This window comes from Arvicanthis niloticus, chromosome 8 (assembly GCF_011762505.2).
Source record: "Arvicanthis niloticus isolate mArvNil1 chromosome 8, mArvNil1.pat.X, whole genome shotgun sequence".
Taxonomy (NCBI): Eukaryota; Metazoa; Chordata; class Mammalia; order Rodentia; family Muridae; genus Arvicanthis; species Arvicanthis niloticus.
In genome coordinates, this window is record NC_047665.1 from 55,590,499 (window position 1) to 55,615,872 (window position 25,374).

At 44.1% G+C, this 25,374-nt stretch overlaps 1 protein-coding gene across 1 annotated transcript in view; it reads right to left on the minus strand.

The window, feature by feature from the left end:
- Positions 1-6,488: 6,488 nt before the first annotated feature.
- Ankrd16 (ankyrin repeat domain 16) overlaps positions 6,489-25,374 on the minus strand; it is a 58,398-nt gene continuing 39,512 nt past the window's right edge. Inside the window, exons 7-8 of the transcript XR_013112258.1 lie at positions 15,263-15,462; positions 6,489-9,093 (exon numbers count right to left, since the gene is read on the minus strand). The gene's annotated coding sequence lies outside the window, so the exon portion shown is untranslated. The remainder of the gene's footprint in view (positions 9,094-15,262; positions 15,463-25,374) is intronic.

Consider the following 25,374-nt stretch of genomic DNA (forward strand, 5'->3'; position numbering starts at 1 on the left):
AGCCGGGGCGGGGCGTGCGAGAGGCCGCCTGCGCTGTCAGTCACGGGAGACCTACTCCCTCATTGGTGCATCTCCCGCTCGTCCCACCTCCCCCTTGTTTCCCCTCTCGCGAGAGAAGAGAGGGCTGCTGCCATCTTGGCTTCCGGGTTTTTTTTGTTGTTTTTTTTTTTTTTTTCCACCCGTCTTGTGCTAAGGTGGTTTGGGCGGTGACACGCGAAGCCCAGGGTAGGGTTGAATAGAAGGAGCAGGGCGGAAACTGCGGCTGGGCTACCACGTGCCTGACTCCCGCGCCATTGCGTGAGATGGAGTTCGGTTAGTCCTCAGGCCCCGGAGCCCGAACTCCGCCCTTGGGACTTTGAGTGGGGTGTGCACCGCCCGGTGCGAGCGGGGCCAAGTCTTGAGAACAGCAGCCTCCCGGAAGGTTGGCAGCCTCGTTGCCTCTGCAGCTTGGCTCCTGCCCCTGCCCGCGGGGCTGGGAAGAGCTCGAGATTCTTGTATGCCCTGTTTTAAACTTGTATGGTTCTGTTCAAACAAATAAATGTGTTCTGAACTGATACCCATACTTTAGGTAAAATGTGGTCCAGAATGGCCTTCCTATATAATGTTCTGAGATGCAAAGCAGGTTATAAATTTAAGAGTATGTACCCTGGTAACCAAGCAACTGGGACTTAGCCAGTCCCAGGCTGAAGGCTGCCAAAGTGTGTCCGTAAAAGGCAAATGCTGACTTGCACTATTGAGGTAATTTTGTGTTTGCTGTGTTTCAACCTCTACGTATGGTTAACCACACTAGAGGTGGGGCATTCTGAGCCACCTTTGGTGTGCTGCCTGGATCTGAATCCTGTTCCTTGTTAAAACTTTGTTAAATCTAATTAATTTCAGGAGTTGGGTTTTTTGTTTGTTTGTTAAATATTTACATTACATATTACCATTAAATATTTACAGGCCCCTTTGAACTCACCATTGTTGGGGGATATTTGATCACACAGTGAACCCTGAGATTGTGTTATTTACTGAAAAACAAAACTATTTCTAGCCGTGGTGTGGCTCAGCCCTTAGCACACACCTTTAATCTGGCTGGAATACAGGCATGCCCTTAGTACACACCTTTGATTCCAAACAATAAGTAAAGTTAGTTTGTAGAAGGAAGCACCGGTGTTTTTATGGTGATGTCTAATTGAGTGGCAGACAAAGTGATGAATCAGAGAAAGATTTGACAGGTTATGCTCAACTCTCACAAGAAGAGAGACGAACGGGAAGCTACTTAAGAGGCAGTACAGAAGAGGAGGAGGAAGCAGTTTTACTGTGACAGTTATAGAGGGACAGGTTGCACAGAGAGGATAAGTTAGACACAGGTGAGAACAGAATGAGAGTCAAAGAAGGAGTCAGAAGATCAAAACCAATTGCTACAGTTAAAAGTCAGACATCATTTCAGGAGGAGCAGAGAGAAGCCAGATTGAATCAGTCAGCTTGGAGAGGAGTTTGAGCCAGAACAGCTGAGTTGACCAGCCAGTCAGAGTTCAGAAAGAACTAGAAAGAATGAATTTATTCAGCAGTAAGTCTCAGGCTGAAAACATTACTAGGTCTACATTAAATTGTACAGAGGCTAGAAGCTTCCAGGACTAGGCCTAGGTTAGTAGCCGGGGTGGAAAGTCTTCCAGATGACAATTACACAGGACAATAAAAGTTATATTAACACACCATTTGTATTCTCAGCCAACTTTTATTGCCTTTCCTTTACCCCCAACTTTTACTAAATTGGATTGGTTATGTAGTCTCATTTGTTAGCTGGGTGAAAATCATAACAATTTAAGAGTCAAACTGGAAAGTACCGTTAAAAGGAATAAATCCACGTAAGGGCTTCGAGCAGATACTTTTTAATTTGGGAAGGAATTATTTTACAAAAGTTCTTTCCAATTCAAGAAGTCCAGGTCTTTATTTTCTTGGACACCAGCTAAAGTTCATTTGCTAAAATCATGAACCAAAACTATGTATAATTTGATGAGGACATAGGTTAATTTAAACAAACAGCTTGGAAAAGCAGTGCCTATTAGACCCACGAGACTTGTTTTCAAGGCATACTTGGAATAAAAAGAAAAAAAAAAAGTCGACAACCTTGAAAACTGGAAGGGATGTAGCTGAGTGAGCACTTACCTAGCATGCACAAGGCCCTGGCCTGCCTGGCTGGAATACCGATTTCATGCCCAGCACTACAAAAAAGTATTTTTTTTTTTCAAATTCCCTGTCTAAATAAGTCTTGTTTTTAATTAGGATGAAGAAGAATCTAAAGGAATCAGAGCTGATAAAGTGGCTCTATGGTAAAAATGCTTGTGACAAAAGCCTAACAACCTAACTCCACTCCCAGAACCCACCAAAGTGGAAAGAAGAAAAACAACTCCACAGTTGTCCTCTAGCCTCCACAAACACACACACACATGCACGCACGCAGGGTTATACACGCATGCTTACAATAGTAATGAACACAAACTGAAAAGGGAATCAAAAATCCCTTCCTTGGAGAGACCATGAAAAATCTGAGCAGCAAACCCAGTACTTTATACCTGACCATGCTCTGATTCGACTAACACTTGTATACAGCTGTCTCTCCATTTGAAGACAGTCAAAAACAGGCAGACCTGCCTTATGACATAGAACTTGTGACCAGCCATCATGGGAGAATTTCCAAATCTAAAAGAAAACCTTTAAAAATTTACCAAGTATTGCTAAAATTCATTCCCATGAGGACTTGTAAATTCTATCTCCAGTCCTCAGGACAAAGCAATTATAATTCTGCCACAATTTCACTGGAGAACTGTTGACTTTATTAGGCTCACTTACAGTGGTGGGTGAGGTGTTTGGGAACACTTGAAAGTCTATACCCAGCACTCATGAAGACACACACATCTTAACTGTATAGATGGAGTCCCCTTTCTCATCCTTCCCCCACCTATATGCCCTAGTCCTTCCCACCACCAACCCAATCCCCCCCCCCCCGTCACATTCAGTTGGGGCTGAATTGCACATAACTGGTTGGGAAGGGTGGCTGGACATTCAGATGAAGGTCCTATGGCCTCCCAACAGCTCCTCCAAAGGGAATGCCAATCAGTAATGATCCTTGGCAATCAGGGACAGTTTAATTCCTGAAGATGGTGTCCACTTAGCTTGGTGGATGATCCTATACAGCAGTAGTTTAGATCCTATCGGCTTCGAAAGATTTATGTTTAGACTCAACTTAAAGTCTTCAGCAGGTATGTAGTTCTGAGTGTCTCCGTCCCTTTGAGTTGAGAGATATAAACTCAAAGTTTAAGGCTCTGAGACTTGGTACAATGCAAATAGTAAGAAGGTGGTGTTGAGGACCAAGGGGATGATGCAATTGGTACTATGACACACATCAAAAAACCTGGTGTGGGGGCATGGGCTTGTGATGGCACAGCACTGGGGAAGTGGAGATGGGCAGGTGTCTGGGGCTTGCCCTGCCTGACTATTCAAATCCTTAAGCCACAGGTCCCAGTGAGACTGTGTCTTAGAGAATAAGATCGATTGCTCCTGAGAAACAGCACTTGAGGTTGACCTCTGGCTTCCACAGGTGCCCCCACCCCCACCCAACCCTCCCCGCTGCTTATGCAGTCACATAGAAGAACATGTACATACATAAGATCTTGGAACCAGGCTGTGTGTTATAATCCTAGTGTTTGGTGAGTGGAGGCAAGACAGTTAGGAATTAAAGGTCATCGGCTTCAAAGCTAGGTCCAGGCAAGCCTGGGCTACATGAAACTCTGTCTTTAAAACCAACTTGGCTGGTTCCTTCCCAATCAGATACAAAGACAGGCTTTCTCTGATATCATTTCCTGAAGACGTGATAGATTCTGAAGTACTTTTACTTGATGAAAATAGACTGTCACAATGTACTAAAACCTTATAATGTGCCAGGTGGTGGCACGCCTTTAATCTCCTAGAAGCGCTTGGGAGGTAGAGGTAGGTGGATCTCCGAGTTCCAGGACAACCTAGTCTACAGAGTTCCAGGACAGCCAAGGCTACACAAAAAAACTCTGTCTCAAAAAAAAAAAAAAAATCAAAACCCAAAACTAAAACCTTATGATGCTTATACATGAGAATCTGGGAGAGCAGAAAACTCATGAGTTGCTACTATTCAAGATACGGGCATTCCCGGACTATCAGAGATCAAACTGTTTGGTGGGAGCCAGCCGATCTGCTTGCCATTCAAAACAACAGTATTACCAACACCATACATTCATTCAGCTAACTGTCAATTTCAATTTTATTATTTAGAAACACAGTTTCACTATATATAGCTGAGTTTGACCTCAAACTCATTATGGTGTCAAGGCTGGTCTCAAATCTGCAATTCTCCTGCCTCAGCCTCTCAAGGGCACTACCATGCCAAGTTCCAATTTCTAAGTCTCATAAATCTTCTTGAGTAGTCCAGAAGAATTAGGTGACAGGGGAAATGGCAATTCAATGGTGCTCACAACCTCTGACTAAATTGCCTTTTAATTTGTTCACTGAAATTTGTTTCTCACTGGACATTGTTTCAGGGATGTCTCATAGAAGAAGGAGAAAAAGAATAAGAAGAGAAGGAGAAAGAGGAGGGAGGAAGAGGAGACATTTTCTAGGAATTTTTAGCTCATACTATAGCATCACTCTCCTGAGAAATCCTCCATCAGGAAAACATATAAGTGCACACTGGAACCTATTTAAGGTTACAACTGCAGTCCATCTCTAAGTGTCCAAAGGATTCATTCAGTGTACCAAAAGTTTTTATTACCTTCACATTTATAGGGAGTAGAGGTTTGCAAACCATTCACAAGCCCCTTTTGCCATTAATCACATGAACCCATGCCAATTACCCACAGGGACTTACAAGGGTGTTTTTTCATTCAGTTGTGTGCTGCAATGAAGTCTGGGAGCCAGTGCTCTGTCCTTCTCAGGAGGGTGCATAAACAACTTCTACCCCTCCCACCAAGGTCCCAGCAACAAACTGGGGCATGAGTTCACCAAAGTTCACTCTGAGGAGCCAATGAGTTTACTGGGCATAGGTGAGGTGTTACCATAGGGCTGTGTGAGTGCTCTTTCCCCACAAGGCCACATGGCAGAGATGATGGCTATACAGATGGAGAGCCCTCCCCTAATCTTCCCCCAGATCTGTATTCTCTAGCCCCACCTCCTCTCCCCCAGGCTATAAGCGGTTAGGTCAGAGTTTCAATCAACAGGTATTTGGGAGTTACTAGATACTCAGGTAAGGGTCAGGTGACCCTCTATGGAGGGGGGTGGGAGGGATGTAAAGAGTGGAAAAAACCAGATGGGATGATCTTTGACCAGCGGGTACAGCTGTTTGGCTAAGAGGATATCCTGTACAAATGTGGCCTTCAAAAGCATAACTCTGGAACTACAGAATGTTGGATTGCTCCTCTCCAATGACCTAATCTTGCATTTTCAAAGCCTTCAGGAAGGCAGAAATTTCACTGGCAACAGGATAAAGGGAAATTGTATCACCCAGGCATTGTCTGAAACAATACCACACAGTGCTACATGTTAGCTAGAGACCGCCTGCATCTGCTCAGTCAGCCTTCCCAGGAGACTGGGAGCTTGTATTCTATAAGGTTGTCTAATATGTGACAGTTGGCTGAGCCAAGTGATAATAGGATGAATGGCTCACAAACAAACTGCCAGAGTCCTTAAGATAGGATCTAAAGTCTTCAGGACTTGTTTTGTGTTGCTTATTGTTACAAATGTGTCTAATGCAACCCCAAACAATGTGTCCCATTCAGTCTTGAGGAAGGATACTACTGAATAGGGGTGAGATCCCAGTCTCCATCCTGCAGTTTCTGGGAGTGGAGGATGAATGTGGTGATGCTGGTCTTAGACATGCTGCCTGCAGATCACCGGGAAGCAAAAGGAAACCTGAGGCAGTTTGGAAGCAGCTCTTCACCCACTGTAGGATATAGCTAATCAGGAACAAAAAATGACAACTGCCCAAAGTGGGAAAGGTTTATTAGGCCTTGAGTGGAGGAGACTCTTCTCATGGCACTCCCCACGTTGTTTCTCCAAGTCTGCTTTCCTTCAGCTGTTACTAGAATCTCCTGAAAAGATAGCTAAGCATGCCAAGCCAAAGGGGGTTTGAGGAAGCCCAGCTTCTCTGTTTTTTTGGAGGGGTGGGGTGGGGGGTGTTCTGTTCTGTTTTGTTTTGTTTTCGTTTTTTGAGACAAGGTCTCACTATGTAGCCCTAACTGGCCTGAAACTTGGTCTACAGTCCAGGCTAGCCTCAAAAGTATACAGACCTACCACCTCACCTGACTAGACAAAGGGCTTTTTAAACTTCTCCCACTAGTAGCCCTTTTTTAACCTGACAAATGTTATGCAACTCTAGGTATATAGGTACATAAAACAAATTTGCAAATCATTTACAGATAAAATATATAGAATTTTAAGACAAATTTTAGTATACATATAAATTTACCATTTATTAAAAGATTAAAGCAAACCTGCATACTAATGACTTGGGTGTGCTGGAAATTGATATTGATATTACAGTCTGGAGAGCATCTTCAACATTTTCAGGGCCAATTGATGTTTTTTATTTTATAATCAACATTGCTGAAAGTACTGCCTTCTGAAAGTACATAATAGTACATGGTTGGTGTAGATCTGGAACCATCTCAAAAGGGTTGAAAATTCTGTCCTAATCTCATGTTAAAATGGACTCAATGTTTTGGTCCCCAAGTTTTAACATGAAGCATTCTAACAATACAATCCCAAGATACACTAAATTGATACTCAACGATGATGAACAATGGTAGAGAATGCTGAAAGACTCTCTTCACAATTAAAGCATGATTCCAACAACAGCAGATAACTCTGAATGCACACTGAGGACACTGCAATTTGTAACGTACACTGGTCCCCCATCCCAGCTAAGGTGTTTGGGGCAGCCCTCATTTGGCATATACTAGGAAGTGTGAACATGCTATGTCTTTAGAAACAAGGCTGGCCAAGCATAGTGATATAGGCTTCAATCCCAGCACTCAATAGCAGAGGTAGGAGGATTTCTGTGAGTTTGAGGCCAGCCTGATCCACATAGCCAGAACTACACAGAGAGACTCTGTCTCAAACAAAATAAACAAACAAGCTACGTTGGATTTTTATGGTTCAACACAGGCAAGCACGGCCTGAAACTCCTCCCTTCATCAAACTGTGTCTTATTTTAAACTGATTTTTGATCTTTTCACATTCAGAATTTTTTTTTTTTTTAATTTTCTACAACTTCTTCATTTGGTTAGGCAGTCCCACACAGAATCCAACCCTGTGGCCTAAATAAATGATTTTCTTCTGGCTATTGACTGATGAAGAACCGGTGTTTCCTGCCTGTGATCTTCAAAGCCGGTGGATTTAATAAAGGTTTATGATTTCACTCCAGCTTTACTCTCAAGTACAGCTGGACAGTCGCTTCTCAAAGCAAATCTTGGAAGAATGGTTTTTTTCATAGTTAAAGAATTCAGATTAAAGAATGTGTGTTTTTAGAGATTTTTTAAGTTATTTATTTATTTATTTATTTATTTATTTAGCTTTAGCTTTGTTTCTGAGTCAGGATCTATGAAGGTTGGCCTCCAATTCTCTACCTTCCAACCTCAGCATCCCAAGGGCTAGAATTACAAGCATAGGCAACTGTCCAGCAATTGTGACACTTGCGACTTTTTCTTTTTTAACATTTCTTCACACCACAAAGGGTTTAAGGAGTTATGTTACTGGACAGCAGAAGGAAAAAGATAGCTATTTAAAGCTATATGAAAGAGGACTGCTAAAATAGTTCAGTTGGTAAAGTACTTACCAATCAACCACAAGGACCCAAGTTTGATCTCTAGGAAACATGCAAAGAGGCCAGGCACAGTGACACATGCTAGTTATCCCAGCACTAAGAAGGTGGGACTCACTTGGTAAGCTCCAGGCAGGTGAGAGACCCTTTCTCATATAAAGTAAATGTACATATATACACAAGAATATGTTTAAGTGAATAAAGCTACGTAGAACCTTAAGTTGACACGTTGAAGGCCAAATAAATTATTATAAGAAAAAAATTAAGTCCAAAACTATGGGATATGAAACCTGATTATCCAATAGTGAGCCTCAGTGACCTTTTCTTTGCAAAACAGCTGTTGCCTTAAGAAGGTACCACTGTAGAACATATCCTACGTACAGGAACAGCTTTTGGGATAACCCCCTCTCTAGTTATATGGGACCCACATGAAGACCAAGCAGCACTTCTGCTACATATGTGCGGAGAGGCCTAGGTAGGTCCAGCCTGTGTGTGCTCTTTGGTTGGTGGTTCAGTCTCTGACAGCCTAGCTAGGCTGTCTTGCCTGGCCTCAGTGGGAGAGGATGAGGTCAGTCTCACAAAGACTGGATGTTTCAGGGTGAGGTGCGGAGATACCTAGGGAGGCCCCAAGTGCTCAGAGAAGAAGGGGACGGGGGATGGGAGAAGGATTGTGAGAGAGGGTGACTGGAAGGGGGCAACAAGCAGGATGTCAAGTGAATACATAACAAATAAATAAATAAATAAAACAAAAATGAAAATGAAGGTCCCACTGAGCCCAGTGGTAGTGATGCATACCTTTAATCCCAGAATTCACAAGGCAGAAGCAGGGGGATATCTGGGCCAACCTGATCAACAGATTGAGTTCTAGGATACCCAGGGCTACACAAAGAGACTCTCTCTCAAAAGAAGATGAAGAGGAGGAGGAGGAAGAAGAAGAAGAAGAGGAGGAAGAGAAAAAAAGAAAGAAAAATGTACCAATTATCAGTTTTTAAGGCATCCGAGTCATGATGCTTATATTTTTGAACTGACATGATAAAAAATTTTTAAAGTGAACCGTATTAGTTTGCCACTATACTCTGAATACTAAAGAAGCTTTTACGTGTATCAGCTGAATTGTACCATTGTTGTTTTGAATGAACAGTATTTCCTCAAAGAGACAGTTACCAAGAAACGTAAAGACACTGGGACACAAGCTCTGACTTTAAGGCCAGCAAGGATCCTTTAGATGGAAGTTTCACGTTGTTGGCAGTACAGGTCCAACAGCCCTGCAGGAAGGACAAGAAGCAAAATCAAACACCTGAACTGAACCAACCTTTCCAGACTGAGCCCGACCACAACTCTGCAGCCGGTTTCAGTTCTTGCATCCATACCTACCCCCCTACCCCCCACCTCCCACCCCCCCCACCCCCGTCGATAAACAACTAAGTAAGCAACAAAAGCTATCCATGGTGAAGCAACTTTAAAGCCACTAATTGGTTCAGTGGTTTGCAAGGCCACAGATGTTCTTAGTTCCTGCTGCTGCGAAACCTGAGGAAGGGGAAGTAGGCAGGCTGGTAGAGAACAGTAGAAATACATCACTCGTAAACATATCTCGAGTGTAGACACACTGCAGCATATCGGAGTCTGCCTCATATCTGAGCACTTAGGAGGAACTGTTTGCTGATGTGTTTTTACTAACCTTCCTCACCTTACAAATGAGGAAACTGAGTTTAAGGAAAGAACTTGAGCAAGATCTAATCCAGGCTCTGGTCCTGGGCCACTGCCAAAGTTTCTCGGGGGGCTTTCCTCACATTCTTCCTCTCTATATGCTAAATCCACTGTTTTCCGAAAAGTGAGTCTGATCATTTCCATGATAGAAAAAAAGAGCAAGGCATAATGCTGCTCACAGGGGTTGCTTCACTTAGCCTCCGCAGACTTCAAGCAATCTTGTGCTGTGTCTTTGGTTCTTAATAAGTACAGTCCAAGCACATAGTTTTTCAGGTCCTAGAACCTCGCTTTAACCACCTAAGACATGTGTACTCCTTTGGGTTCCGTAACTAGCAACTTCCACTTCCTCCCTGAGCGTTTTCACACAGCTAGCTCGCCCCACTTCCCCTCAAGCAATGTTCTGTCAGTATTCTGCCTGTTTGCTTTCCATTGCTTTATTAAGCTGTAAATGATTTTTCTCACTTCTTCTCTGCCTGCCAACTAGAATGTCAGAGTCCACGAAGGCAGAGATATCGTCTGCCTTGCCTACAACTATGCTTCCAACACTCTGAAAAGTGCTGAGCACATGGGAGGTGAATGAACAGGAGACTTGGGCACGTGGCCAGGATCAGACAGGATTAAATGCAATTGGAAAGGGTGGTGGGGGTGTAGTTCAGTAGTAAAGGGTTTACCTAGCATTCACTGTGCTCTGCATTCAATCACTAGTATGGAAGGAAAGAAGGAAGGAAGGGAGGAAGGGAGGAAGGGAGGAAGAAGAGGAAAGGGAAGAAACAAATGAAGGCCAGGCATGGCAGTAACCACCTCTAATCCCAGTACTCAGGATGCAAAGGACAGTGAATCTCTATCAGCTGGAGGCCAGCCAAGGCTATATATAGTGAGAGTCTGTCTCAGAAACAAAACGAAAAGGCAAGGTTTTAGTCCCAGCTCCTCTGGATGTTTTAAAAACTGAGTTTTTGTTTTTGTTTTGTTTTCTAAACAAGGATTCTAAAATTACCATTTCACAGGATCATGAAAATAGGTATTTATAAAGTATACATCTATTTAAAACCTTGCACTGAGGATGTAGTTCAGTGGTCCAGCACTTGTGTGCAAAAGCATGGGGAAGACCCCGTGTTCGATCTTTAGGATGTCTTTCAGATCTTCTGTGGGGCTCCACTGCTCTTAAGACAAAATCCAAACATCTGATCATTTCTGAATGCAAGCTTGAACCATCTGCCGCTGCCTATTGAACCAAATCTCTCACCTCAGCCCCCTCCACCCCATCTTACTTTCTGACTCAGTTGTTATTTTAGGGTTCAGTCAAAAGGTATTTAAAACACAGACAATATGATAAATGGAAGTGTTAAAAATATATATGTTTCTCCCAGAGATTTAGAGCGGCATGAAGCTAGGCTGGAGAGGTGTGAAGATGACGCTTTCCAGCCTTGGCAAACACTGCTGTCTGTGAGTGTTGTGCTGTTGAATGGAGTGCAAAGGTATCCTCTATCATTACCACTGCTGCCAGTGAAGCTGATGTAGGGTGCCTGCCATGGCTGCTGGTGAACCCAGGAAGACTCATTCAGTGGCTGCTGCTGTCAATAGCGGAGATGCTGGCAATGTGGAGAAACATGGCGCATGCGTGTGTACCCACACACATACACACTCACACTCACAGACACACACACACACAAACACACACAGACACACTCACACACACAGACAGACACGGACACACTCACAGACACACACATAGACACACACAGACACACACACACAGACATATTCACACACACAGACATACAGACACACACAGAGACATACAGACACACACTCACACACAAACACACACACAAACACAGACACACACAAACACAGACAGATACACACACAAACACAGACACACTCACAGACACAGACACAAACATACAGGCACACATACAGATGCATGCACTCGCGCTACCCGCTGCCGTCTTCCTCCACAGCTTTCCACTGGCAAAGCCTGGCCAATAGCCAGTTGGCAAAAAGATGTGGGAAATGTAACTTGCTGGCTTTTTGTCCCCTGCAATGCAGAGGCCACCAGAACTGGAGCTGAGAGGCTACAGACAGACTGCTACAGCAAACCTTTGTTTGCTGACTGTAAATGAGTACCTGTGGCGTGGCTCTCAGCCCTAGCACACACCTTTAATCCAAGAGCTAAATAAAGTCACCATAGGTCAAGAGGTGGAGCAAGTGGCCTGCTGACAGGGAGTGAGCATAAGTAAACAGAAAGGAGGGGCTTTGAGTTGAAGGGTATTTACAGCGTGGAGAAGGAGAAAGCTTTTTCCTTCTGGGACATCAGTTGAGGAGGGAGGTCAGTTGGGTGCTGTCTCTGCCTCTCTGAGCTAGCAGGCTTTCACCCCAGCATGTGACTCAAGTCTTCATTTGGTAAAATTAAATGATTGAGATCTTTTTAAAAAAAAACAAAAACAAAAACAAAAACCACATACTTGTCTTCCTACTTGGCCATGCTTTCTCTCTGCTTGCTTGAGTTCTCAGTGTAGATGTCACATCTTACAGGGCTGTCTCCTTACCTCTCCTAGCTCAGTGAAACTCTACTATTCTGGGGTCTCGAAATACCCTGTATTAGCTGTCTCTTAGTACTTAGCACCCTGGCTTGGTTTGGATTATTTTCTTTCTTTCTTTCTTTTGTTTCTTTATTTCTTTCTTCCCTCCCCCTTCCTTTCTTCCTTCCTTCCTTTCTTTCTTCCTTCCTTCCTTCCTTCCTTTCTTTCTTTCTTTTTTTTCTTTCTTCTCTCCTTCCCTCCCTCTCCCCTTCTTTCTTTCTTTTCTTTCTTTCTTTCTTTCTTCCCTCCTTCCCTCCCTCTCTCCCTTCTTTCTTTCTTCCTTCCCTCCCTCCTTCTCTCCTTCCTTCCTTCCTTCCTTCCTTCCTTCCTTCCTTTCACAGGATCTCTCATGTATCCTAAGCTGCCCTCAAACTTTCTCTGTAGTTGAGTCTGGCCTTGAACTCCTGACCCTCCTCCCTCTACTTTCTGAGTACTAGGGCTGGTACACCCTGTGTTCTAACTGGGTGTTTTCTGTTCTGTATCATTTCTAGGTTGTGTGCCTCTTAAGAGCAGAATGCAGCATTATTCTTTATTGAAAGGAAGAAAAAACAAGCATGCAGAAAGACCTGAAATTGGGACTTAGGAACCTTTTGGGGGCAGCAGCTCATTAGTAGAGTGCTCCTCTTAGATGCCTGAGGCCCTAGATGGAATTCTCTGTACTTCCTGGGGGCCAGGTAGAGGAACAGAGGAGGAGTCCCAAACTGTCTCTAATTTCAGGTCCTCTCTCCACATCTCTGTGGGTGACTTTGCCCGCTTCTCCTGCATGTGTGATGAAGACCAGGAACTGCCATCAGCCGGATTTACATTACTGAAACTTTGTGATGTGTTAGGTTAGATCATTGGCTGTGGGGCTGTGCTGTACATTACAGGGTGTTTAGCAGTATCCTTGATTTATAGCCATGGGGCATCTCTACCAGCCACCCCTCTGACCCCACTGACTTTTAACAAAGCATCTACAGATACTGCCAGTGTTCCTAGGGGGCAAAAATCACCTGGGATGAGAACTAGACTATCTGGAGTAATTTGTCCACTTTGACCAACTAACTTTAAGGGGATAGGATCCCATGGCAGAGATATGGCTGCCAGCAGTCCACATCTGTGGGAGGACTAGCCAGTTCCCAGAAGAGAGGGGTGGCAGATATTCTAGTAGGTGTCAGTTACATTTCCTTAATCACAGACATTAGGTTTTTAATCCCAACATGTGTACCCTGACTCCTGAGTAATTTAGGGGAAATTTCCAGAGAGATATATTTAAGATAGCTTTACATTAAAAAAAAAAATTGCCTGGCATACTGATTTTAATTCCTAGAGCTGAGAAAAGGAGAGAGAGAGAGAGAGAGAGAGAGAGAGCACTAAAATCTTCACTACAAGGGTTTTTGACATAAAAATAGCTGTGTTTTAATTGTATTTATTCCGCATGTATTGATTGATTGTCTCCTCTTTGCCAGGTTTTGGGCTGGGTCTTAGTAAGCCAGGATAGTTGGGTTTTTGCAAAGACAGTTCCTGCACAGACTCTTCTTGTTTGTAGGAGGCTCCCATAGCTAAGAAACTTTAAATAACTTCTGGCCATTAGCTCTCTTCACTTAGTTAATTATATCTAAATAGTTCTTCTGGTGGAATCCTGTCAAAATGTATGATCTGGGAATCCTGGCTTTATGCTTTTTTTTTTTTTTTTTAAGTTTTAAATATTCTTCAAAAGCTGAAGAGTTGGCTCAGTGGTTAAGAGTACTGACTGCTCTTCCAGAGGTCCTGAGTTCAATTCCCAGCAACCATATGGTGGCTCACAACCATCTACAATGGGGTCTGATGTCTTCTTCTGGTGTGTCTGAAGACAGAGACAGTGTACTCACATAAAATAAATAAATAAATCTTAAATAAATAAATATTCATCAAGAAAAAAATGAGACATTTTAGAAAATTTAAATTCATATTAATATAGAAATGTTATTTTTGTTTCTTTGTTTTGTTTGTGGAGATAGGGTCTCTCTATGCAGTCTTGGAACTCACTATAGACCAAGCTAGCCTAAACCTCAGAGATCTTCTTTCCCTGGCTTTCCCAGTGCTAACATACAAGGCCTGTGTTGCTCTGACTTCCCTGATCTAGAGACAGTGGGACCTGGCAGAACAGAGCCTAGAAATGAGGTGAACTAAAGTCTCATGCAATAGCCAACTTATATTCAGAGCATCTGATAATTTATACTCTGAGGGTAAAGCGTCACATGAGTGAAGTGTATTGTAAATGTCACTTTTAGTCCTCAAAGTGACGCAATGAGAGCGTAACCAGCTTCAGGAATGCACGGCTTCGGCTGAGCCCAGAGTGTGTCTATCCAACTGTTCCTAGGCCTAGACTTGGAAGCGTCTGGCAAAATCTTCTGCAAGATTTTTGGGGCCTTGAGGACTTCAGCTTCCAGTCTCTGTCTGCTAACCTAGGCATAGACTGTCTCAGCCTCCAAGAGAAGCATATGCTGAAAAAACTCCCCCTTTCTAGCCTCTTTCTGAACACTGGCTGGTTGGTTCAACTCAGGGGTTCTGGCTCAAACTCCTCTCCAAGCTGACCGATTCAAATGGGGTCTGCATGAAAAAAAAAAAACAAAAACAAAAAACCTGTCTCTGGACTCCACAAACTGAACTTCTGTGCTCTGAGCTGAGCTCAACTGGACTCAACTGAAATGCATCTAACTGAACAGAACTTCATCGGATGGAACTGAACTCCTCCAGACTGCCTCCTCTTTCTCTTACTGCTTTTCTCGTAGCCCCTCTTTCCTGTCTATTCTCATGAGAGTTGGGTGTATCCTATCTCTGACTCATTCTGTCAAATCCTTCTCTGATTCATCACTTTCTCTGACCCTCAATTAGATGTCATTGTTTGAGATTAAAGGCATGTCTGTGTTCCAGCCAGAGGGTCAAAGGTGTGTGGTGTGTCTGCATTCTAGCTGGATTATATCTTGGGATGTGATCCCTTGCCAGAGCAGCCATGTTGCTGGATTAAAATTCATCTACAGTGTCTACACTACATCTACAAATTCATCTACAAATCACAATGCACATGGCAGACAAACCCATCATGGCAGAGAGAAGTTTTCCATTGAGACATATAAACAAATAACAATATCCAGTTGTAGTGAATAATCTGAAGTAAACTCACTCATATCCATTACACCTGGGCGGGGCATGAAAGCATAATCCAAGAACAATTCCTTGTTTTGGAAGAAACTAAAGTCACAAGACTCTTGTTTTCTTGAAGTTTTCGCCCAAGCACTCAGAAATCTCCTCACGTGACTGCATTCTTGGACTGGATTTTGACATGTCACCACACCCAGCTTCTTAGAAATGTTCTTACATGATCTATAAAGAATGGCAAAAGCATAGGGAGGGAAAAGATGGAATTAGTGTTTTTTTTTTTTTTTTTTGTAGTCATTGTGGTTTTTCAGATGGGCTCGAATCTAGTTCAGGCTGACCCTGAACTTAATGTAGCCAAGGTTGGCAGTGAACTTCTGACTTTTCTGTCTCTACCTCTCCAGGACTGGGATTACAGTCATGCACCATCCTGTCCCACTTTTTTGGTACTGGGGATTGAACTCAGGGCCTCCAGTATGAGACAAGCACTCTACCAACTGAGCTATATCTCAGGCCCTGGACTTGAGCTGTATTTCAGGTTCTTGTTAAGTCCTTGTATTTATTTTAAGGCAATATAGAGACTGAGTTTATTTCTTTTCTTTTTAGGGGTGGGGTAGGGAGCAGGTTCAAGGCATCCTGGAAATCACTCTGTAGGCCAGACTGACCTCGAACTCAGTGATCCACCCATCCCTGCCTTCCAAGGGAAAGACATGTGCCACCACTGCCTGGCTGAGACTGAGTTTCTAAAAGGCCATCTCGATATGGTACAAAGACTAACTGTAGATAAACATGAACCAATGAGGGGGTTCTGGGAAGGTGACAGTTTGGATCCTTGCCGGGACAGTAGTTGTAGTTGTGGGTGTACAGGAAAGTCAATCAGATTCACAAAACACAAGGAAGGGGTCATAGATCTGTAAGTTTGAGGTTGGATGTAAAGTCCATAATTAGTCAAAATGACTGACATTTTTTTTCTGACCTAAACCATTAGCTGACTGGCCAGGAGAGCTCTCTAGGGGGTCTCACTCCGCCATTTAGGAGAGGGTTTGTCAGTGCAGATCATCTCCTGGTAGAGCCAGCTGGAAAGGGAGGGGGAGTGAGCTGGCTGTGCTTTGAAGGATGTAATTTAGGTCAGGAGAATTCTTCAATTTTCAGTCCTGTGGATTCAAAGAAGCTATTTACACTGAGAAGCTGTTCTTGTACTTTATCTGTATGAAGGCAGCTATGCTGACAGGTATGGCCCGACTGGCTGGTGTGCTTTCTTGATTATCTTATTAGTTGGCACAGTAAGAGCAGCCGAGACAGAACTTAAATCCGTACATGAAAGCTTCGCCTTTAAGCAGGGTGTGGTGGTGCATACCTATAAGCCTAGCACTGGGAAGCTGAGGCAGGAGGATGACTGTGAATGTTTGGTCAGCCTGGGCTATCAGGCTATGGAGACCGTCTTAAAAACTGAACAAGAATATGCTTCCATGAACCAGCTTTTGTTTGGTTTGTTTTAGTGCTGGGCTCAAGAGCCCCCTGGCTACACATCAAGCCCCCAGTATTCTTTCTTTTTCTTTAACTCTTTTATTTATTTTTTGCCCTTCCCTTCTCCCTCTTGCTCCGGCTGCCCTCCTAACATCAGTGTGTAAGCAGCAGTAACTGGAGCAGAAATGGCCCCTCCCCCCCTCATCTCCCCATTTTATTAGTCCCCTTTGTTTCCCTAGAAAGTTTTACTTTTACTTCTTTAGTTTTCAAGATAAATTTCATTTTAAGCTTTATTATAAAAACACTGCAAAATTTAAAAGTCACATTACTTTTACTTTTATATATACACACACATGATTTTATGTCTGCAATAAAACCTAGGATCCTTGTACGAGAAAACACACACTATTTATCGTCTTGAGGTGGCTTTGTTCATGGCAGATAGTTATCTACAGCTCACCCCATTTCCTGAAGATTGCCATGGATTATGAAGGTAACCCCATTTATTCTCTTCGCTCCTTGTTCTCATCTTTGTCTTTTTGTTCCCCCTTTTCTTTAGGTCTTCCTCCAACAGACCCTGTCAACTGTACTCTCTCCACTTCCTAACCCACTGGCACAAGAAGGTATTTCTTTGGAAAGATGATGTAGCTGACCATCCAGTAGCCCGGTGTGTCCTAAGGTGCCCCACCCTCCAGTTGATACAAATGTATGTTCCGCCCCAGTTCATCAAGTGGCGGGTTTCTCATGGCTCTAGTACCAATTGTTCTGCACACTCAGTGCTAACAGATCTGACTACTGTATAGAGTAAAAGCGTCTCAGATGTGCTTTAAGTGGCTTGCTTCCCTGTATAGAAGTCAGGCCTCCATTCAATTCTATATCCAAGTGCTACCTGGGAAAGCTTCAGTAACGATTAGAATCTCGGCTGACCAGCTCTATTTGCATATTTGGGTCGCTTGGTGTTTGCTGTTCAATGGGAAGTACCTGGGATCCCACACTGCAGGACTTTCTCGCCCTGTGTGTGATACCTGAAACCGCCATGAGTAACTCTGGAGCTTAGTCTGACTGACAGGAGAGGGTTCCTCTGACTTACACCCTAGTATTGCCACAGGGCTGAAACAGTTTACATTGTAAATTTAGCCTTAAGATGTTTAAGATATCAATATCATATGTTTCTATTACTTTGGTGTGTGTGTGTGTGAAAGAGACAACAGAGAGAGAGACAGAGACAGAGACAGAGACAGAGACAGAGGGAGACAGAGAGACAGAGAGGCTAGAGGACAACCTCAGGTATTATCCTCAGAAACCCCACCTACCTCCCTTCAGACTGGCCTTGAGCCTGCTGATTAGGTTTCTTTGGCAGGCCAGGGAAGGGAGCCCCGGGGATCTTCCTTTCTCTGCCTCCCCACTGCTGGGATTCTGCCGGGGCAGGATTCCAAGCACATGCCATGACCCTGGGCATTTTCACATGCGCTCTGGGGATAGAGTTCACATCATCATGCTTGCAAGGCAAGCTCTTTACTGACTGGGCTATTTCTCCAGCCCTCTTTTGCTTTGCTTCTGGTTTAAAAATTATATACAGTATTTTGAGAAAAATCAAACGCTTATGACAATATACTAGTTACTTTTCTTGTTGCCCAGACAAACTATCTAACAGAAGCTAGAGGATGGATTTGTTCTGACACGAGTTCAGGAGATATGGTACATCAGGCAGGAAGGCCCAATGTCAAGAGCAGAGGAAATATGAGGGCGTTAGTTAGTGAGAGCACCTGAGCATCCAGGAAGAGCTCAGGCCATAACCATACTCTGCTCTGACTAACCCTGGCCCCACATCTGCTAGCTAGGTCTCAGGGCCCAAAGGCTTCACAGTCTTCCCAAACACAACCACCTGGAGGCCACGTACTGAAACATAGAGGAGTCTGGGGTGGGGGGTCATTTTATGTTCAAACTGTAGCAGACACACAGGGTGTGTTTGTTACTTATAGTGAGGCCTCTGGCATCTTTCTTTGCGATTAATTTCATAGTTTCTTGTGTCATTCATGTGTGTATGAATAACTTTTTATTCCCTTAATATATTTAACAGATCATTCCATTCATCCTCATGTAGATCTCACACTCCATATACTTTTGGTTGTGAATTTAGCCTTCAAGATCTTATTCTTTAACAGCTGTACAGCAACTATGGCTATAGTACATATTAAAAACACATATAATAACACTAATGTGTAAGGTGGCTGTGCTGGTGACACTGCTCAGTCGTTAAGAACACTGGCTACTCTCACAGAAGACCAAGGTCCAATTCCCAGCATGCATGTAGCTGGCCCAGCTTCAGGGGATAAGATATCCTGATCTGAACTCTGTAGGTACTTCATGAACCTGGTGTGTATACATACATGCGGGCAAAACACTCATATACACGTTAAAATAAACAAATAACATCAAAAAGACATAAGGTGGCAAGCTACTTGGAATTGCTCTGCAAAACCCAGCTCGAACTGTAACTTGTACTTCGTTGGCAAAGCACAGGGCTGAGGTTTTGCTCAGGAAACATGTGTTGAATGGTAGACCCTAGGGAGTCCTATCTATGACCCTTGAAACCTGCAAAGTAACAATATTTGCAAAACTGTCCACAGACCTAAATTACTGTAAACCATTATAACATAGACTCTGAGGGAGATGTTTTAGGAGAGACACACAGCAGAAGCCACCATGGCAAAAGAAACAGGGGTGTTGTCACTCTATGCAGAGAAGGGTTGGAACAGCAAAAGCTGGAAGTGGCAAGGAGTGACCTGACTCTATAGCCTTGGGGCCCGTGGCCTTGCGGACACCTGGACTCCAGATTCCTCATCCTTAGAACTGTGAGAGTGCACCTATCATAGTGCATAATGAAAGCCACATAGATGCTGTATTCCTTACAACAGCCCTAGAAGATGAATTCAGGTCACCCATTTACCTTTTCAGAATGGAGGACTAAAATGAACATGGGTACAAGTAGCAATGCGAAAAGCACCAAGACCCTTTGTTACCATTGTGCCAAATGGAATAGCTTAGGAAGAGGGAAGGTAAGTTGGATGTACCACCCAGATCTCCATCTGTTAATAAGAAACTTTTTACCTAAACAGTCATGGAGACACAGCTAAAGAGGGGCATTTGCCCAAGGCCCTGTCCTTCCCAGGGCTGCGTCCAGTGACTGATAGCCACAGAGCACAGAGCCAGATTTCTTGCCCCCACTACTCAGAGCTCTTGCTCTCTTGTAAAGCTTCCATGGAGCTAGACAGGCTAACCCTGATCTCTCTCTTAGGGTTAGCGCTGTGATAAAACACCATGCCTCAAAGCCACTTGAGGAGGAGAGGGTTCATTTGGCTTACATATCCTGAATCACAGTCCATCGAGCGAAGCTAAGACAGGAACTCAAACCCAGGTGGGAACCTGGAGGCAGGAGCTGATCAGAGGCCACAGAGGAGTGCTGAATACCCAGGACCACCAACCTAGCAGAGGTGGCATCTCCCATAATGGTCTGAACATCAACTACTAATTAAGAAGATGCCCTACAAGCTTGCCCACAGCTTGATCTTAATAGAGGCGATTTCTCAATTGAGGTTTCTTCATTCAGATGACTCCAGCTTCTGTCAAATTGACATAAAAACTAGCCGGCAGCCAGGTGGTGGTGGTGCATGTCTTTAATCCCAGCACTCAGGAGGCAAAAGCAGGCAGATCTCTATGCGTTTGGGGCCAGCCTGGTCTAAGAGCTAGTTTCAGGACAACCAAGGCTACACTAAGAAACCGTTTCTAGGGGAAAACAATAGCAACAGCAAGAACAACAACAGAAACTAGCCAGCATAGTCTCCTGAACCTGCTAAACGCAATGGCTGTTCTCATCCTGGGGCAAGACCCATTGGCTTCTGTAACCAAGCACAAGGGATCTAGCAGAGCCAGCCTCAGGAGCCAGAGTGCCTACCCTAAGCTGTGTCTTGTGCTGCAGGCCTTGGGCTTCACCACCAGGCAAGCCAGACTTCATTCTGTCCCTGTGCCCAGGGCATTATGCTAAGAAGGGCTCTGATTGGTCTAGTTTGGGTCTGACCTGGTTCCAGGTCATGGAGTAACCAGTGTTCATACCATCTAGTGGCTATTTGAAAGTGGGAGGGATTACAACAGGGTGGTAGGGACTGTGAGCTGCCTCATACCATTTTCTTATCACTCCATTTCTATCCAGATAGCCCATTCCTCCAGAGTCTAGCCTAAGGCCACTAGGGATAAACAGAAGAACCTGAACATCTTCGAGTTAGGTTTCAACTCTGGTGAAGCCAGCGACCCATTCTGCTGCAAGGTAGTACCAACACCTGATTCCTCCAAAGGATGAAGCTCCCTGAGGTCAGCATCTATCCAGTGTAAACTGCACTCCACACTGGGTCAAAGAGCATTTAGTAAGCACTGGCTGATGAACCAGTGAATGAAGGGGCTCCCGGAGGGCTTCCATGGACTTCCTTCCCAGACTATAGATATAGTTCAGTTGGTCAAGTGTTTACCTAAATTACATTAAATCCTTGGGTTCTATCCCCTGAACCACATAAACTAGACATGGCCACACACACCTGTAGAGAAGAGGATTGGGAGTCAAGGCCATCCTTAGTTACATAGGAGTTTGAGGTCAGCTTTAGGATATCTGAGACCCTCCATCAAAAACCCAACCCAAACCAAAAAATTCTTTCTAACCCATCCTCCCAATTCAGACTGAGGCAAATAAAAATTCATTAATTAGTTAACTAAAAGAATCATGTCATGCAGACATGGTGGCACAGGCCTTTAATTCCCAGCATTTGGGGGGCACAGGCAAGTAGAACTCTATGAGTTAGAGGCTAGCCTGGTCTACAGAGTGAGTTCCAGGCCCAACAGGCTACATAATGAGATCCTGTCTCAAATTTAAAACAAAACAAACAAAAGCCAAAGAATCAAATGATTCAGAAAGCCTAAAGACAACCAAAGTAGATCTAGGTGTTCCTCCTTCCCATCTCCTGCCCAAGTCAGGTCAAAAAGGCATATCCATGTGGGCAGGGCAGATGGCGTTTGAGCTCCTGGATCAGCTTCCACTCCCCTCCTTGTCCCATTATCCTGCATCAAGAGCCAAGACCAAGAGCTGACCCACAGCAAAGGAACGGATTTGGAATCGAGTGTCAAGGAGTGATCTATCACACGCTGTTGGGAGCCGACTTTAGTAGAAAGCGGCTAGATCAACTTTGCAGCCATCTGGAACCATATACCCTGATGAAAGACTTGGTTTTCAAAAGCCTATAACAGCTGAAGCACACTCTGATAAATATCTTGTTTATCCCACATAGCTTGTTTTGCTGTTTAGTGACCTCAGCTGTATGGTGCACGTGGTAAAGTGTTTTCACCTGTGTTCTCCTGCTTGTGTATATAAATACCTCAAAATTCCCTTCAATAAGAGAGACTTGAGGGAGACATGAGAAAATAGAAGAGAGACTGAATCATACCCTGTCTTATCTCCATTCTTCTCGTCTCTTGCCCCAAGAGCCACACTCTCTCTTGACCAGAGCACTTAGCCCCAAAAGCGTTGAGGAAAAGCATTGAGGCCGAGTGTGGGCCTCAACAACATGCTTGGCTGGGTGAGTAGTGGTATATGGATGGATTTAACTGTAAAGTCCAGGGGCCAAAAGCTCGAGGTACAAAAAGAGAAGAGGCAGGGCTGGCAAGGCAGCAGGGGCCTCTGGGACAGATGTCAGTGAATCTGGGGTATGCAGAGCCTCATTTCCCTGAGCAATTGGTCCCTACAATTTTTGTGCTGATGGCATCAGATGAAGTTAAAAGCACCCTCCAGCCAGGATCCAAGTGAATCCTCCTTTAATCTTTGAATATGCATGGTTGACAGGTAAAACATTTCCTCGGGCATCTGGATAGAAATCCGTATCTTAAGTCATAAAATTAAATTCTAAGGAAAGAATCCCAGACTTCTGTGGGCCTGCATTTTTCAAATACTATAGAAACCTGAGTGGGCCGGGCAGTGGTGGTGCAGGTCTTTAATCCCAACACTTGGGAGACAGGGGCAGGCTGATTTCTGAGTTCGAGGCCAGCCTGGTCTACAAAGTGAGTTCCAGGACAGCCAGGGCTATACAGAGAAACCCTGTCTTGAAAAAACAAAACAAAAAACAAAACAAACAGAAACCCGAGTGGACCTGCCATTATCTTTCAGTGGACCTCCACTGAAGACTAAGGGGTGAGAATCTGCACTGAGTATCTGCAAAATGTAGGGCTGATCTCTGAGCTTCCAGGTCACTTATGTCTGCAGACATTTATATTAGAGTCTCTCTCTGCCTCCCCAAACCCCCGTTACTGGCCTCACCGTGGGCACTTGACAAACATGAGTGCTGACTAGATAACAGACCAGCAACCCTTGAGGACCTCTCTAAGGAAAAATTTCTGTCCTCCCCCCTTCTCTAAGAGGAAGAAACTTAGAAATTATGCAAATCTAAAATAAGACTGACAGTTTTGTTTTTTGTTCTTCCAGGAAAAAAAATGGGAAAATCAGGTCTATTCTGGGATTGGCAGCTGGTAGTTTTTCATTGGGCAAGATGCAGAAAAAACAGAGCTCCTGTATTTAATACACTCTAAGATACCCCTTAGAATGGTGCCCAGAACTCAAATAGTATGTAAAGCAAAGTGTTTTATTCTGCGGAAGTCCAGCATGCTGGGGTCTCCCATTACCAAGATAGATGACCATGTGAGCTCACAGGCTCCATCTGAAGCACATTGGAGTTCCAGGGTAGATAAGCTTTATCTTACCCTATCTCTAGGCATTCTGAAACCATTATTGGGGCGTGGAGGCTGGAGGTTTTTCTATGAGCAATTGACTTGCCTGGACCTGTCCAGTTCTTAGGCCTAGTATCCTAAACTGCCAGGTTTAATCCTGTCATGGAGTCAGCCTGGCCTTCTTGCTTATAGGCAGACAGGAATAGATTCAGGTGGGAGGAAGTAATTTGCTATGCTCATCCAATCAATCAGTGACAAAGTCAGTCACTCAGCAGATACAACAAGGCAACAGTATCCATCAACAGCTATGATGAGGACAGGCACAAAGTAGTGAACACTGCAGTCACAGTTCCTGTTCTTCTAAGGGTCTTAATGCTATTAAGGATTCATGTTGCTTCTCTGAACAGAAAAAAACCATGTTCCTCAGGAGAAGTAGGGAATAGGGTGTGGCAAAACAGAAGAGAAGAGGAGTGGAAATGGGAGAGGGAAAAGGAAAGAGATGGAGAGGAAGGGGAGGAGACTGGGAGAAGAAGGAGATGGGAGGGAAAGAGAAAGGAGAGGAAGGGAGAAGGGAGTGCTAATCCCCTGGGTAAGAATAAAATCACTACCACAGTTTGAGCCAATTTGGAGCAAGCTTGATTTGATTGGGGTGCATCCAAAATCTGGCCAGCTACTGCCTCCTGCATCGAGTTAAAGAGAGCAGCCCAGAATCTATTTCTTGGCCCCCCCTTTAAGGAGTAAAAGTATAAGTATTTGCAAAGTGGGTTTATGGAAGACAATAGGGCAAAAAGGAAATACAGAAAAATCTCAAAAACCGTGGTTGCCAGGTAATTAGGGAAGGCTTCAGGGAAGGTCACAGAAGTTCAGGGAGCATAAGGGTATTCTCAAAAACAAGTCAAGGTCACGGGTTAGGGCAGGTCAGGCTCCAGGAAACAGACTTAAAAGCATCTATTCAGCTCTTACAGTATACAGAAATTTAACAAGACAGCATAATGGCTCCTGCCTTCAAAATCGGAGTTAGACAAGTTCCTCAGGAGGAGGGAAGAGAAGAGAGGGGAGGAGGGCAGATTACTGGAGAAGAGAGAAGTCACACTAACGGCTTTAGTGGATAGCTTGGTTCTCTATGATTCTCTAATGGAGGGAGACTTCATCTCCACCCCACAGATGAAGAAACTGGAGTCTTGTGTTGTTAGATACCTCAGCCCAGAGCCGTACTGCCAATTAATGGCAGAGTAGAGGTGCAAGGGTATACTGGACACCAAAGTGTGAGTTATTTTCTCTTTTTGTTAAAATTTATACTTAAAAAAAAATCCTGCCTAGGTGTGATGATACATGTCTATTCTCAGCATTTGGGAGGCGGAGGCAGGAGAATCCCGAGTGAAAGGCTAGTTTACCTATGCAGCCAGTTCAAAGCCAGGTACAGCTTATATGCCGAGACTGCGTCTCAAAGTCAACGTTTTCCTTAAAGAAATTCAACTCAAACCATCTTACTAGGAAGAGAAGTTCGAAGGCCTCAGAACTGCAAGTGCTTAGTCTCTGTTCGTGGCTAAACCCAACAGCTGAAATAACGGATGCGGCTCTGTCTTCTTCAGATCTTGTTCAGCCTCTCAGGGGTGCTGCTCTTCACGATCCCCACAACTTCCGAGCAGGCTACTCCCTCCAGCACAAAGTGTCTTCCACGGAAACGTGCTGAGGGCTTTCACTGTTCTCACTTGGATTATATTGTTACAGCATTAGTATGTCTTCCCAGTGATAAGTCACTACACAAAGCTAAGAGATTAATGAAGGAAAAAGCTCTTTATTAGAGCTCAGAGACAGCCCAGGCTAATGCTCATAGAGGGGCTAGCCTCTAATAGAAGATTTTACTAATTTATGAACATCTTAGATTTATGCATTCCACAGACACTGGCA